The sequence below is a fragment of the Phaenicophaeus curvirostris genome, chromosome 3 (genome assembly GCF_032191515.1).
Source record: "Phaenicophaeus curvirostris isolate KB17595 chromosome 3, BPBGC_Pcur_1.0, whole genome shotgun sequence".
Taxonomy (NCBI): Eukaryota; Metazoa; Chordata; class Aves; order Cuculiformes; family Cuculidae; genus Phaenicophaeus; species Phaenicophaeus curvirostris.
The window spans coordinates 4,880,550-4,897,863 of record NC_091394.1 but is presented as its reverse complement, the minus strand read 5'-3'; the positions used below and the strand labels follow the sequence as shown (position 1 = coordinate 4,897,863).

The window sequence follows — 17,314 nt, the reverse complement described above, 5'->3', positions numbered from 1 at the left end:
ATGAATTTGCTACAGAGGAATCTGGCATTGTTTGCTGAGGCTAACAACAGAATTTCCCTTTCCTACACACATATGCTTCCATGGAAAAACAACAAAGAAGTAGATGAAGAGCTGGCTTTTTTCCTGAGTCTGTCACATGTGTGCATAAGCACACACACATGGACACACACGTACTCACTCTCTCCTGGCCTGCAGCCCTCAGCACATTTTACAGACGTGCTTCCTACTTAATTGTGATGCTGGATCTCCTTTACACCTTTTTGAACCAAATTAAAATTTCTACCGAGCAATAGTTTCCTATATATTTGTATGTGTGCGTGTGTTTATATATAAAATGTGTGTATTTAATAAGTAGATAGGAATAGCTGCTCTGTCATGTAAATGCATTTAATTACAGTCTCTCACGGAAAAGTTCAGTGTAGTGTTTGCAGATAGTGTATGTATTCCTACTCCTGTCTGAGGAGTAAAGAAATTTCTCTACTGAATAACTGTTAGTATCTATTTTACAAGATTTACTCATTTTCAGGTACCTAATGTAGCTGCTAGCATGCATGCACAACAATACAATTTATATGGTAAATGGAACCAAATAATGGCTTCACTGAATGTTATGGCTGCACTGAAGGGAAATGTCACGGTAAATAGCTGCCAAATTATGGATCATGCCGAAGTGTCACAACTGCACTAAAGACAAATAGCACTAGAGGCTATTGCCACTGTGACGCTTTTGAGTTATGAAGAAGAGGAGCAGCCTGATGTGAGTCTCTTTGTGTCCTCATTATAGCAAAGGGTTACTGGTGCAGTGTACGAGAAAACCTAGTCTTATGTGGTAGCTAGTTATTAATCTGTTCTTTTTGAATCTAACAGCTGTAGCAAACCAGAAAACCTTTTCCTTGCTTTATGAATACATATACGCGCGCACACAAACAAAGAAAAACCTGCAGGTTTTATGAATGTAAATGTGTACAGGAAATGACTGGTAATGGAAAAATGTTGTAATAAAATAATCTAATCAAAGAATATTATTAAATTTAACATCGTATGTGTCTGAAAGCTTTAGTTGCTTCTTATGCAGATAGATGTGTGAAATATAAGCAATAATGCACTTTCTCTCTTTGTAAAGACTTGAGTAGTAAGGACATTACCAACTAAATTGCTTCTTCTAAACTGAAGTGTGTCCCGGTTTCTTTCATTTTAATGGGAGGGTAATAAAGATGAAAGACTAACATTTTAACTGATGGATCCCTTAAGCTACAGAATCGAAATTTATTATGTTTTGAGGGAATATGCTAAATCCTGAAATGTGGAGAGAAGCAGGGAAATCCCAGGTAAAATAAAAGCAAAGTAATTTTTTTTATTTTTTAAAATACAACATACTTTTATGAATGGAAATTTACATATAGTTTTTACTTAAGCTGAGAAAGCAATATTGTTTTCTCTTTGGGGGGAAAAAAGTGAAAAAGGGTAGGGATATTTGGAGGGGAAAAAAAGCGATTTGAAAATGGAGGGCCATCGCTCAGCAAGTGGCCTCTTCTTTCTAGGATCACTTTTCAAACCCTGCCTGCAGTGTTCAGGGAAGAGAGTTTGATGCTCTGCACACTATTGTACACACCACAAACGTACCATCCATAATACAGCACAATTGTCAGTCGCTGTTTTACAGAGGGGCCAGGGCTGAACAATCATGGTGGATAAATTACTTTTTTATTCTACAGCAAGTGGCCTTCCTACCAAGTGAAGCTTAAGGTCATTGGCAGGGCAGCGAGGAGGAAGCTTATATATTAGTTAACTCTAATGCACTAATAGTGTTCAGATAGAGGAACTATACCGATTAATTACAGTTAGGTTTGCTTTTCAAGATGGGAGTGATGACTTGAAGAGTTACCGCGCTGCAATATATATGTTTTGCTTTCTTGCTACTCCCCTTCTTGCTACAATATTCCTATACATAACTTAGTTGGTTTTTTTTTTCTTTTGCCTCTGCATTAAAGCCTTCAATATTCATTATTACAAGCATTCAGGCTTCAGATATAAGGAAATGTTCGAAAAAGATTTTTAAACTGTAGCAGCACATTCTGCTAACATTTTTCTACAGTGTAATCTAAAGGGGGGAAGGGAAGAAAAACCTGTCAAAAATTAAGTAGAACATCCTTGAATGGCAATTAGCATGCCCAGAATTTATTTTATGTACAACGCAGTGGCAAGTAGCTGCTTCTTATTAAATGAAAATCCTGTATTATGTACTTCAGGAACATTCCAACTAATGAGTATGTAATGTCCTTAGTATAACACAGAACTTCTTTTTGTGTTCACAACCACAAGATGCTGGAAACTTGACAAATGATATCATTTAAGACAGATGCCTGCCTTAGGGACCTGTTTTTTGGCTTCCTGTTTCTGGTTTTTATTTCAATAACATTTGTAATTGCCACAGGATCTGTACCTGTGTAGTGTTTTAACCCCTTCAGATATATTCCACTGCATTAACTCCTTGGGTAGGTACTCAGGAATCTTTTCTTTTTTTTCCACTCCCCAGCTGGCGTGTTCTTCCTCTCTCACAAGCACAGATACACACATATACAGAAGTGGGACCCATTTAGACCAGATAAATCCTAACACGACGGGAGGTAAACACTCACTGCACTAGCTGCATTTTACTAGTGAAAAAGTACATGTGGGCCAGGCCCAAGGCAAAAATTAAAAAGCTGTCAGGTATAGCCTGCTAATTCTCAACGAGTTACAACAAAATTCTGTGCACACGGCACAGGCACACAATACCTTGCTCTCGGTTATACTTTCTAGTGTATTGTTCCCCCCTTTAAACTCACATGCTTTATTTAACTTATAGGGCAGGATGATTTCTGACATCACTGCAACGAGATGTTGGTTGTACGAGGCATTTTGGTGGTGCTAGTCCAACACGAGTTGTTAAGTCTACCCTGTGGCTCCAGCAGAGCCTGCTTCGAGTATCCCAGGACAGCAGCAGTTTTCAGCTTCCCAGGCACTCAAGCACGGATCCTGGCAGACTGCAAGAAACCTTCCTGCAATCCAGAGCAGCCCAGAGGTTTTGGCGGTAGCTTATGTCATGTTTTCTCTCTCATTTGCTTTTTTGTAGGTCTTGCAAAAAAAAAAAAATAAAATAAAATTATAAACAGGCTGTGCATGAGAAGCGCATGTGGTTTTGCGTAGGGGAGTTTTCACTGGGAGATGTTACTAAACCCTACGCTGCACTATTGAAACAAATGAGGGCTTGGAAAGAGCACAAGCTTGTGGCACCTATTCTGCAGGTGAGAATTTTGTACTTGTGAGAAGCACTTAGCTCTCCTGGACTTGCAGTGGTTTCCGATGTCATTCTGAAGTAAAAACTTTACATTCAAGCCTTCTGTCACGGGACAGGTAGTCTCATTGCACCTGTGCGCTTAAGCAAAGTTTATCCTGTGAAGTTTCGAGCAGCCTTATCTTTCTTCAGAACTGGAGCTGAGGACAATTGAAACCTGAAGAAACATCTTAGTTTACTGCAGGACCAGACAGCACATCATACAAATGCACCCTCTGTAAGAGAAGGAGGAGGAAGTCTTTATCTTCCATCACAAAAGGGAGGTCGAAAGGACCAAGCAAGTGCCAGACCAAGTCACTTCTGCTGTTCTAGGGTTGATTTTGAGAGGAAGTAGGCAGGCACAAAAATCTCATTATGCGTTACTAGCACGCTGGCTTAAAACCGTCCCCCTAAGGGGCTAATTCACAAAGGGGCTAGAAGGAAAGGAAATTTGTATATTTTCTGGAAGCAGTAAGACATGACATGCAGCATGGTTCTGGCTGATTACAGCATGCCTCAGGTGAGCTGGGAGGCACGAGGCTGGGAGCCAAGTGATTTCAACCACCCAAGAAAGAGAACGTCACAGAAATGCGTCGTGTTCCATGTCTGACTGCTGCAAAGAAAAAGACTCTGACTTCATTCATGTTGGCATGATATTATTGGCATGACTGTCGCTGGCAACCTATCAGGAAGTTTTATTTGCATCCAGAGTTTTGAAGGCCATTCCATAACGTTAAACAAGGATAATGCTGAAAATGTCTGGCTTATTTGCCCCTTGACACCTATGTGTAAACCCTCATTGAAGCCCTAATGAGGGGTTCTCCTCAGGCTGAGCTATTTTCGAAATAACCCCTGCATACAAGCAGTATAATCTACCTTTCGTCCCTGCTTAGGGTGTGGGAAGAGTAATCAGAAGGAAGCGAATAAAGTACATTATTTTTCCTATATTCTCAGTAATCGAGATGCAGTCAGTTATTGGATCATTTGACTTTTAACTGAGCTGGGAAACCTCAATCTGCTAACACAAGTGCCTACAAGTAAGAGAGATATTGAGTCAGTTTCCTCTCCTGGGAATGTAAATGAGGAACAAGAATAACACTCTTGAAATCAGCGTAAAAATGGTCTCTGAGGAGAACCTGGCTCTTATTTCCCTCTGTATATGTGTGTTCATGCTGCTGGAAAAAAGCAGTTCTAGTGCAGACCTGCCTAACCTCAAACCTTAGTGAAATTTCCCAGTACATCCAGAAGTCTCCCAAAGTTCTGGGAAGTGCAGCGTGTTCACAGTTGCTGCTGGTGCAAGAGCTGCAGAGGCAACAGCAGCAGCTCTGCCGGCTCTGAGCGGTGGCAAAGTGAGCCCTGCTCAAGAGAAATTGCGAAAAAGGCAGCCTCCAGTTCTCAGGTACCCTTCTTTACAAAATTAATTAAGATGTGAGGGACACGTTGCCATCCATCCCAGTTTAAAAAATAGTTCGCCCCCACCTCCAAAATCCTGAGTTATTTGATAACTGTTCTTCCCTTCTTTCTCCCCGCTTCCCTCCCTTCTCTCAGGGGAAGAAAGAAAAGAGATAAGGTGAAATAATCATAAAGGGGAAGGCTGCTGGAAGCATTTCAGGCTTTTCTTTCTGTTTGCAGGGGGAAGTTCAGTTATCCTTGTCTTGTAACATCCCTAAACCTAACAAAGCACATGGAGTTTTGCCTATAGGCTCTGCTACAAAATTTGAGTAGATTTATGGCAAATATATGCAGTTTCCATTTTACCACAGAGAGAGATATCATTTTTGTTTTCAATATACAGCATCTTTTCTAGTGAAATGGGGGGAGAAAAGAAACACCAAAAACAACCCACTGAGGACTCTTTCCACCTGTACGATTTCATTTGCCGTGTCTTTCATTCTAGTTGTTAATGCTGCAGTTCTGCGTGATGAGGCTACTTCTATTGCATTTCTTCCTTTCCTGTTTATGAAAAGCTGACATGTTCAACAGTCACAAAATACACAAAAAGAGGAAGGAGCGAAATATTCCTCCTTTCCCACAAAGCTGAAATTGTAGCAGTACAAAACAGTCCAGCAGCGGTTCACATGGAATGAACCAGAATCCTGCAAGGCAATTGGAGAGCTATAGAGAGGCTGTAGAGAAAAATGTTGTATTTAGCAGGGGCAAAAAAAGACATTGTTGGTGGCATCGTGTTCAGACGACTGGAGAAAAGCCAACGCTTGTGCTTCACCTCAGATGAGTTCAACAAATAGCAATAGGCTTTTATTTTCCCTATGTAAATCAGATACAGTCCTAAATCTAACAGCAACATTTCACAAATATACTGCACTGAGAACTAATGCCAGTGCTCTTGCTTTCTAGATTCTTTTCTTCCACCTTCCTGGCATTATGTCACATTTTTCAACTAATTACAGACTAACGCAGGGTGGAAAAGCAATGAGAATGATTTCTTTGCTTCCAGAAATATAGTCAGGACTTCACTGTATTTGTCACATATAAATGACAGTATTACCTCCTATAGCTTTCAGTAAACAAAATGTTGATAGCACTGTCATGATGGCTGGAGGGGAATGAACACAGTCGTTCAGGCTTAGATTTCATTGGGACTTCCCAGAATAATTTTGCCAGAGTACGACTGACATCCACTCTTATCCAAACGATGGAAAATTTTTTTGATCCTTGAAAGCTAGCCACACTGTATTGGAGGGAATACAGAGAGTGGTACTTTTCCAGTGCTTTCCTATCTATCGTGCAGTAAGTGGAAAGGTTGAACAGACCCCAATTCTGACACTTCTACATTAGGCAACAAGTACAAAAGTCTGAATAATTTTAAAGAAACCACCCAAGTATTGAGAACCTGCCTCGCTCCAAGAAGATACAATCCCAGAGGGCTGTGGCTGAATTAGTCTTTTTGTTCAGCTCTGTGTTTGAAAAAACAGCAACCCTGAATACTCTTCTCCGCTGCCCAGGTTTGGCCTGGTTCTGTTCCTGGCTTTGCTCTGAAGCACACCAGCTCTCCCTACCTTGTATATTTTAATGCCGACACTGATCTTCAATCAGCATTGCCCTGGCCTTCCAGTGAAAATATGCCAAAATGTCACAGGTTTCCAAATGAAATGCAAATACTGAACTTTCTGAAATTTACTGATAGTATTTTACTCCTTTACTGCATCTGAGCTGTACCAATGAGACACAGCGGAAACAAGGGTTTAAGATTCCTGACAGTAAAGGTAAAGTTCCTTGCACTAGCCACTCCACAGATGTCTCAGCTGGATGGTCTGTAACACCTCTGGAGAAGAATACGAGTCCTCTGACTGCTCGCTCACTCAGTATAATGAAAAGAAGCAATGAAATACTCAAAGTCAGGTCAGCCTACCTTTTGTCGTACGTAACAGTTATTACACAGATGTCACAGCAGCAGGTGCAAAATAAATACCTGGATAATGGAAACCATTTGCTTTGCCTTTAGCCACAGGCATCAGGTCTGATTTACTGGTGGCTGGCAGCTAGAAAGCATGGGAGAGCCAGGTCCCTATAGCCAGCCTCACCTTTATGTGCTCAGAGATGTGAAAAGAGAGACACGGTAGAAGTTGCTCTGGAGGAGACCGTCTTATTTTTCTCCCGTGCCCTCCTCCCCACGCTCCCTACTATTCTGCCAGAGCAGGGAGATTTAGCAGAGCCATGAATCTATGCTTATGCACTGCCCTTTCATCAGTTGGCCCTCAGTGGATGTACACAATCTGGAGCAGTCTTTGCTCAAGGCAAACAAAGTAAAGGAGGAGAGTGACATTTCAGACTTTCATTGCAGAGTCATTCAGGTCACTCGCTGAAATTATAGACACCAGCTCCAGCAATGTTAACAGCCAACTTTAGATTATTAACCATCCTTCGGATGGCAGTACATTTATGGTGCCAGTGCACGGAGTATTTCTCCAAATTACAGGGTGTCCTAACACAGCCGGTCAAACCACATGGACCTCTAGATGCAGTAAGCAGTGTAATTAAGTCTGCTTTCTCATTTGTACTTCCCCAGCAGCGCTCAAAATACACTCTCAACCACTGGATGCTGCTCTTTGCATCAGGCTATGAAAGGAGATAAGAGCGAAGGGTGCCTTAACAATAGCTCATTAAGGAGACCTCAAACATTTTCTTTTATTGCATTATTTATATTTTGGGTGATAATAAAACACTATTTCCAGGGCACAGTGCACTGAAGAAGCTTATTGGCCTGTAGGTTTTTTCATTTCATTAGATGTAGAAGGGGGAGGGCCATAGAGATTTTTTTACCTGCTGCTTTCCTGAAAGACCTGGGATTTTTTTTCTTCCCCTCATCAAGCCATGCATTGTCAATACCACTGAGATCAAACAAACTTCATTAGCCCTTTCAAATATTTCTGGGAAAGGCAGTGACCACTTTTTGTGCTAAGACTCTAGAAATTCACTTTCAAGGCAGTGATCACTGATATCACTGGTAGGATCCATTTTTTAATATAATGACCTTCTGCATACAAACAAACAAGTATGAAGAAGACCTGAATATTTAGATTCCCATGAAAAGAAAATAAAGCTAATTTCACACAAAAGAGTCCGTATTAAAAAACCTGATCAAAATAATAATACATATAATAGTCATAAACTCTTATTCCCATTCCTTAATTGTATTTTATAGATTATTTTATAATCTAGCACTGCATTAATTACAGTCTTTCCTCTTATTCTTTCTTTATTCTCTTACAGAACCATTCTCACTGTGTAACTTTGCTGCAATATGTTTCGTTACCTGTGTACAGATCCAAGAATAAGATTTGGCCCTGATCATGGAACATTCACTCACTTTCAAATGTAAGTAAAAGAACTGAAACTAATAACTGGAAACTGCAAGTGCTAAGAATTCCTTCTTTATTACAGTGCAACTCCTCCTCTTTAGCTTTTCATTCTGCTGTTTCTGTGGTAGAAACATAACATTAATGGCTATTAAAGTTAAAAAACATCCAACAAAAACCCCAAAACACCAAAGCTGGAAGGGGCAGAGGGTATAGAAACTATCAGATATTCCAAAGAGATCATGTGAGAATTTAGGTTGAAAATAGAGGCTATGCCACATATGGAGTGAATGCCAGGTCTGTTCTGTGGTGTGGAGAGGGACTCTAACAGAGTTCATAGGCTGTGAAAATATCGTCATGTCTGTATGTAAGAATTAATTAAGAGACTGGACATGAACTAGACAGAACTGCTTCTTGTGTTCTTTTAAGCCTTGAAAATGTCCACTAAGTCTGTTGAATGTGGAGAAGGATGGCATCTTGATACTAAATGAGAAAAAGGCATTGTTTGATATAAACTACAAATACTTTCATTATCCAAAAGAGTCTAGTAGCTAAAGAAATATGGGAAGGACAAAAGCTTTCTGATTTTCAGTATCATAGGATTAGTTGGACTGTATATACTATTCACTGCCTCTCTGAATTACAGATTGCCGAGATCTCCATCCAGAAATACAATGTACTGGTATTCATCTTGTCAATGATATATACTCAGAGGGCTATTTCTCTAATTGATGGCTTCATCATTCAATTCGAGATGCATAAGGATAGCTATTGTTATCTAACACTAACTATCATATGTTCCTATTGTTCCACACTTCTCTCCTTGTCAATAGCATCCAAGATATCATATCTAAATCTTCAAGATAGCGAAAGGAAGGTGCATTATTTGTTGACTCCACACATCACATTATTAAATTTTTGTGAGCAACCTGCACATCTCCCCCCTGATATCTTTAAGTATTCAATTAAAATTGGACAAGAGAGTACACCGATACAAATAAATACTCAGTCAAATGAAGGCTTTGCATTGAATTCTTAAGGTATTCTAATTCAGGTGCTTGCTAGCAGGCGCTCAGTTCAAATCAGGACAGTGTTGCGAGTGTGAGAATGAACTGTTTATAAAAGGGAGAAGGCGGATTTCTTTATGGTAGAGTCGTGGCAGAGGTTTGACAAGAAATGCTTCTCCCGGTACAGCTAAGCAGAGAAGTAGAACCCTATTATATGGATGAGTGGGGCCGGCAATGGCATCTTGTCATTCTAACTTGTATAAGTAAGCAAGCTTAATTGCTCCTTGTCTTTTCAAGATGACTTTCCACCAACAATCTCATTATCACACACATATGTTTATTGCACATATCCAAGTCCCTTCATGCAGACCTGAATGCAACGAGGAGAGCAGCAATATTATGTTATCCAGTAACATTGTTTTTCCTTCTTTTTTTTTTTTTTTTAACCAGATGGATGTGACCTGCCTTCTCTTTCTGTGGCTATCAGGGTGACCAGAGGCAGTGGAATGTACACCAGGATTAGAAAGAATAAAACCACGGGGAAAACAAGCTGTCAAGAGAATAGCATACTGAAGAGGAAAAATGTAAACATGACTTCTATTTACCGAGATTAATATGTAAAGTTAACATGTTTGTCATGGAATACATTAATATGTATGTTTTCCTATTATGTAGATCTTTTCCTATGTTACTTAATAGAAAAGGGTATAATCACAATGATGGGGCAAGAATGTCACTTAAAAATTAGGTGATGGCCAGTCAACATAATATAACCACTACAGTGTCATTTCTGATTTAGATGTGGTGATATCAGTGTAATTGCCGCTGGGAAGAAATTATAATGGCTGTTAATGATAAATAAAATGACAAGAAGGAGGGTCCTCCTTCACATATAATTCAAAGCAAAATTCAGCTGCTGACTTCCGTAAGCAACTCAGTGCCGTTCATTGATAAAGAGGAAATAAGCAGGTCTTGTGCCGCTGCATGGCCACAAGAACTGCACTGTCATTTCCCAAGTCCAAGCCCAAGCTCAGATGCTACAGGTCTAACAAGATTTCACTATACTATTTCCACTCAGGAGAGATACAGCAGTGAAGCTCATGTACAAGTGAATCTTAATGGAAAGTTCAAAAATAAGGTAAATGCAAGTGTACAATCATGCGTGTGGATACTTTTCAGAGCCCCCAAATACTCCAGCTCTGTCTCTGTAAACACAGACAGCCTTAACCCATGGATCAAAAGACTTACTTATGCTTGTTTTATATCCTCAATGTGTCAAGAATGAGCTACACGAAGTATCGTTCACCTACTACACATGGCTTGTTAGCCTACTGAAGAGCATCTTTCAACTCATTCACACATTAAAAGCCAGGAAACCAACATTTGATTACTAGTTCTAACATTAAGATCAAAGACCACATCTTCCCATCTGTGAAGAGCAAGAGCCCAATTCTTTTCTCCTCTCTCTGTAATTACAGAAGAATTGAAACACACGGTCGATGTTATACTCCTCATCCCATGAATAACATAGTTCTGTTCTATAACAACACAAAACACAACAGTATGGCACACGTACATATATTTTTTTCTTAGGCATCTATGAAAGAAGACAAGTATAAGCAAATCTGTAGTCACATCTTCGCAATACTCCCAGTCTGCAGCTACCCAAAGCTCAGAGACTGCCTGATCCCCAAAAGTTATCCTAGTATATAAAACAACAGCACTCTTAAAAGAGAAAATACCGTGTGCCTGCCAGTTATCTTCATTTGGGATCTTCAAAATCAACTAGTACATGTTGGTGTCAGGGTTAAATTTATAAAAGCATTAAATTAGAAACACACAAAAGGTACAGGCAACATTGGCCAACCTGTTATTTCATTATCATAACAAGGTTTTTAGTTACCTCTTGGTGGAACACATTTGAAATATATGTATGAACAAGGATCAGTGTTCACCTGGAGAATAAACCTACCCATTTTCAGGTGAAACCAGTCTGCTAATTCGGTTCTAGCTGACACAAGCACTTCAGCAGCTGGTTTACTCTTGGGCACATACAGCCAAAGAGGGCATGGACAGTGAAAGAAGAGATGGTATGAAGATGAATAGTTTGTAGCATGCTTTATAAAATGTAGCAAAACAAAATAGAGAAAACTACAGTAAAACATTTGAAACAGTAGTCCAGCATTTCGAAGTATATAGGATTTTAGTTTTTTAGTGGTGGGAGTGGTTTTGTTTTACTATAGGGTATGTCAAAGGAGCTGGATATGCCAAACTCAAGCTAATTGTATTGGCTCCCTTGCACGACGATCATTTGCTGATAAAATGTTACAGACACATTTAGGCAACAGGTTTTTATAGGATACCCGGTGCTCTTTATAATGCAATCAATTACATTTAGTGTATACTTTTTCTTATGCATTGTTTTACTTCTGTTGACAAACAATAATGATGAAATGTACACCTTTCAAGTGACTGAATCTGCCTCCATTTCCTGGATTTGAGCTGTCTGTCAGGAACTATCAGTCATCAAGGAAACAGGCTTACCTATTGTTTAGTAATGGGAATTTTGGTTTAGTGCCTGTTATATGTTTGGGAGAACTAGAATAAGAGAATGTGGGCTGAGGTGGATCTTACTCATTTGCCAGCTTTGTCAAAGATGCTGGGAACACTTCCTTTTAAAACGCAAAGCTCCAGAAGAGCTGCAAAGAAAAGCCTTCTTATGAGTTCCCACGTTGAAAGACTCCTTGCAATAGCTACACAAGCTTGCTTGGATAGTTAGTGAATTAACACCAATTCAAACCCCTGCTCACCAACAGAGCACCAAAGAGGCACCAAAGGACCCCAGATGTCCACCTCTCTTCCAACAGCAGTAAGGTTCTCCAGCCATGTGTCCTTTTCTACAGGGCACACACATATCAACAGGTACCACAAAAGTGCTTTACCTTTAAGCTGTGCTGGCATTTGCATATGAGATATCCTTTCCGTGTACCATGTGGGACGCCAGGCTGGTGGGCATCCACGTGATATCACTAATCCAGCCCTGAAAAAGTTGTGACTTGAGCACCTACCTGACATGAAGCCAGAGAAGAGAATTGAATTCAGTTCTTCCAAGGCAATTCAAAGGCATGTTTTAGAAGTGCCATAGCCACCAAATATGGGGACTGTATTTGAATAGAGATATCTTCTTTTTTTTTTGGCTGATCTGCTTTATAGAAAGTATATTCATAGAATCATAGAATCACCAGGTTAGAAAAGACCCATCAGATCATTGAGTCCAACCATTCCTATCAATCACTAACCCATGTTCCTCAGCGCCTCATCCGCCCGTCCCTTAAACCCCTCCAGGGAGGGTGAATCAACCCCCTCCCTGGGCAGCCTCTGCCAGTGCCCAATGACCCTTTTTTCCTAATGTCCAGCCTGAACCTCCCCTGGTGGAGCTTGAGGCCATTCAATACAGTAAGAGCCAGAACTCAGACACCCAACTCCTGACTGGCCATCATAATCATTATACTTTAAAGTCACATCCTCTCTTCCCACCCATAATGCTTTCTTCTGGAATACCTCAGTTTCTAGGATCTCTGTTGCACAAAGAGCAGAGACATTGCCCTGCAGCCTGGGAGTCTTGTTAGAACAGAATTTGATTCTCAACTTCTCACTCCGATACTGCTGCCTGAAATGCGTTGCATCTGGGCGTTTCTAGGAGCATTCTGGTCTTGATCCACTCACTCTTATCACCTGCACCTGATACAGAAGGTATTCTTCACCTTCCAGAGCAGGCTCTCATTCCAGATATTTAGCTGGCTTAGGGAACAAAGCACAAATCTCACCTCTCCCATGTGACCACACTAACCACTGAGCTAAACAGTCTGTTCAGGTTTACTCAGTTTCCCTGACCTACTAAATGTTTGTAAATCCCACCTGAAACACATCCGCAAGAGACCTTGGGAAAGCCCCACCTCAAAAGCCAGTCGTGCAGCCTTTGGTGGCTTAGACTGGGGATTAAGAGCTGTTGAGGCTTTCCCAGGTGACTCAGCAGCAGTAATTCCTTTGGGAAGAGCGCAGTTTCCAGGGCTGGAATTTAACCAGAATTAACACCCAGCTCCTGTGAAAATTCCCATTCTTCATAATCACTGCCACTCAGGACTTTGGTTTTGCACCTCGCTAGTGCAGGGTGCTTGCCCCAAGCACTTGGTGTGGGTTGAGCACCGAGGGGAGTGCTACCTGTTGATGTGCCTGCAACGCCTTCAGAAGCAGTTCTCTGCCAGCTTCCTCCTAAAACTTCTGCTTTACTACAGCCTGCTTCAGGCTGGTAACTGGATTTTTTTTTTAACCACAGGCCACGGTACTGTACAATTATGAAAGTACTTTATAAAAGATTTTCAGTTGCATGCCCTGAGGAAATACACAGAAGCCTCAAAAACTTGCTGCTTCCCTGCTCTTTCCCATGTGCCACCTAACCAATCTGAGGTATAAGTGTGAAAATGGTCCAAACCATCTGCAGAGCTTCCCTGGCCCCATTTTCCTGAGGAACCTTTCTAGGAGAAGCATCTCCTGTTGGCCACCGCTGACCATGTGGATTTGGACTGCAGCAGGGAGCAATCAGAGCTAGAACCTCAGTTTCCCTGCACAGACGCCTAACGCATCTTATGCAATCTCTGGCCCAACCCTCTCTGTTTATGCAGTCCTATTCTGAAGTGGGAGGGGGAGGACTACTTGCCATCAAGGACAACAATAAAAATGGATGGAAAAGTGTTATTTATAGCTCACAATGAGATATGATGGGGAAAAACCACCCCCCCCCAATTCTAATCCCTGCGTTACTTTCAAAGAATCAACAAATTCTAATGAGCAATTACTGTTGCGCAGCACTCTTACATTCCAAATGGAAATAGTTGCACAGATTTCAAAACCTCTCCCACTTCCCAAACCTGAATAATCTTTGCTTTGAAGTACATTATTGCATGTATGTCAGCTTAGATGGGTTAGTGAGCTGGCATATGACACGCTGGCAAAAGGGGCCAGCTAAATGAAATCTAAAGCGGCATCATTTCTCCTGAGTTAGGGCCTGATCCAGCCCCAACATGCCTGAAACAGGCTTAATTTTAAGCAGGCACTTAAGTGCCCTGCCTAAGGAGAAGAGGGGAATTGCTTGCATGCTTGGAGTGCTGCACGTGAGTTTTAAGTGCTTTGTGGAACCCCAGCCTAAACTAACAGCATTGTATTTCTTGCTCCCTGAGAACAAAAGCAAGTCAGTTTGGGATCACCCTGACCTAGATGCTATCAGAGGTGAGCGAAAATGACTGGTTAGACCTGCATCGAGCAATGGGTGAGATGTCTAGAGGGAGGAGGGCTCTGGAGTTGCAAATGGAGAGACAGAGAAGCAGGAGGAAAAGGTGGAAACTGAGTGTCCTGAATAGGTATGAACACGTGAGTGTGTGTGTGTTCAGCTGCAGCTGAAACTTGAGTCTTATAATTTAGAATCACAGAATCACCAGGTTGGAAAAGACCCATCAGATCATTGAGTCCAACCATTCGTATTTGCTTATATACAGATCATTGGACATCTTTTGACCAGCCTTTCAGAGGCAACCTTGTGGCACCATGACTCCCATGCTCTCAGCACTCCTTGGGCTCCATTTCCATAAATTACAGTATAAAAGGATAACAGCCCGCTAGCAGTCCCAACATTGTGTGACACACAGAGCACCAGGAATATTTTCCTTGCCATCTTGTGCCCCTTTGTGGACCAGGTGTAGCCCCACTAGCAAAAAGCAGGAGTGTGCCAGCAGGTTCTGACCTGATTGCAAAGCTAACTAAAGCTAATTTATCATGGCAGCCTAATCAGGATGACAAGGTTGGGTAGGTGACATTCTCCAAAATCTCCAATTTGTGTGTGGGTTTTTTTTAATCCCCTTAGCAATTTATTTTCTGAATAGCAAAGTTTTCCCCAAGAATGTTCCAAAATATAGTCAAGGTTAACCATGCTGTGAGCTTATTCAATATTTATGATTCTTTTTATTTGTACTAGGACTTTTTGGGGACTCCAAATAGTCCATTAATCAAACAGAGTGACAAAATAGGCCATTTGACAATTTGTACAGGGGCAGCATATTTTTTTTCTGCTCAAGAATAAAGAACCAACATAACTTCATCAACAGTTCCTGATTAATTGTTACAAAGTGTCATCCATAAATTTTCCTTCGATCTAATAATCCTTTCAGAAGACTTAACAATATCCCCAGTGATTTGGGTTTTATTGAGGGCTGAGTTCCTTGAGAAGCAGTGACACAAATAGCTCAAGTGAACTGAGACACCTCTGTGGACAGTCTTCACAGAGTTGACAGTTCTGAAATACAATTATCAGTGTGATCTGCTTAAGAATTCATCATCAGCTCCTGCCTTCTGAAGACTTAAAAAAATAGTGAGGCATACAAAGAAAAAGAGGTGATAAGAAGGCATCATTTTCTTCCAGCCTCATAACTATAAATTGAAGAAAATTATTTTCTTTGCCTGCAGCTCATTGGCATATAGGCAGCATTATATTATAATTTCATAAGCATAAATCCTTTGAATAAATTTCAGAAGAATAACTGAATTAGAAATGCAAGTAAAGTATCTAAAAAACTTAACTGTACTAGGCAGGAAAAACTGGATGCGAGTAAAACTGGCATGGGGAGATTTACTGTCTGCCTGCTCATCCTCTGTCTGTGAAGGGAATACTCCCCCACTCCTCCCACTAACCTGATCCAGCTAAGGTAAATTTTAAGAAGGAAAAAAAAAATGTTAATTTCAACCATCATTTCCATACACAGCAGGAAAATCTGAATTCTAACCCACCTTGCTGCCTTCTTTTACAGAATTTCAGCTATATTTCATCATTAATTAATCCTGGAGATACAACAGGCTTGGGGTTTGTTGTAATTATTGTTATTTGTTTATTTATTAGTAGTAAGCATATGGGAGATCAAAAGCATGCCTCCCAACTGTTCCCTAGCAACAAGTCAGTCAGTTATTCACACAGAAGTCACCCAACCTTCCTACAAAGTGAACCCGGGATGCAGCTTTCCCCGTATCCATCCCCAGCCCCTGGGCCAAGGGATACTGCAAATTCTGACACTCTCTGATGTCTGGCCAGGTGAATTGCAACACTGCCTGCTAGGCAGCAGAAATAACTCACCTTTTCTGAAAAGCCCCAAGGAAAGATCTGGTTTTAAAGTTGCATCATAAGATGACTGCAAGTCAAGAGACAAAAGTTAAGCCCTGTTATTGACTTTCTGTCCAATTTGGGTGAGTACTCATTCCTCAGTTAGCTGCCTGCCTTTGGGAATTTGGGCTCTCATCTCCCTGTGACTCAGTTACTCATCTTTAAAATGGGCATGTTAGTCGTATATTCTCCACTAATTTTTTTATTTTTTTCCCTGCTTTGTCTGCTATGATGTGTATGTTACTGCTATGGTACATTTTCTGTTGACCTTGATGGCTCAGACTACCACCAAATTTGATGCAAAGTTTCTAGAATTCCAACAGGAGATAGTTCAGTATGAACCTAAGAGCGAAGAGCACTCATTACCACTCTGATTGTCTGAACTAGTGTAAACCCCACACAATCACACAGTTAAATCCACGTGTGCATTTTCACTTTGATCAGTCTATTAGTTGGTCACAAAGGCTGTGAAGCTGTGGGAGTAGCTCACTGGGACTGCAGAGCCAGGGCGAGTAGCTCTCTGTCTAGTTTGCTCCTGTCTGCTCCCTAGATAACCAGATTATCTTCGCTGTTGCTCAGTGGTTTTGCTGCAGAATATACTGTGCCACAGCACCTCCTGCACGGAAGAGATGCCATGCTTCCTCCAGTTTCTGCAGCTGCCATGAAGACTAGAGCCAAAAGCACAGCAACACGAACATGTCATAGAAACATAGAATCATAGAATCACCAGGTTGGAAAAGACCCACCAGATCATCGAGTCCAACCATTCCTATCAAACACTGAACCATGTCCCTCAGCACCTCATCTCCCCGTCCCTTAAACCCCTCCAGGCAAGGTGACTCAACCACCTCCCTGGGCAGCCTCTGCCAGTGCCCAATAACCCTCTCTGTGAGAATTTTTTCCTAACGTTGAGCCTAAACCTCCCCTGGTGGAGCTTGAGGCCATTCCCTCTCGTCCTGTCCCCTGTCAC

General features: G+C 41.1%; 1 long non-coding RNA gene across 1 annotated transcript; it reads left to right on the top strand.

The window, feature by feature from the left end:
• The first annotated feature begins 3,147 nt into the window (after positions 1-3,147).
• On the top strand, positions 3,148-10,078 carry LOC138718526 (uncharacterized). Its single transcript, XR_011337099.1, has 4 exons — positions 3,148-3,287; positions 6,571-6,676; positions 8,048-8,152; positions 9,591-10,078. It is a non-coding gene; the product is annotated as an uncharacterized lncRNA (long non-coding RNA).
• The last annotated feature ends 7,236 nt before the right edge of the window (positions 10,079-17,314 follow it).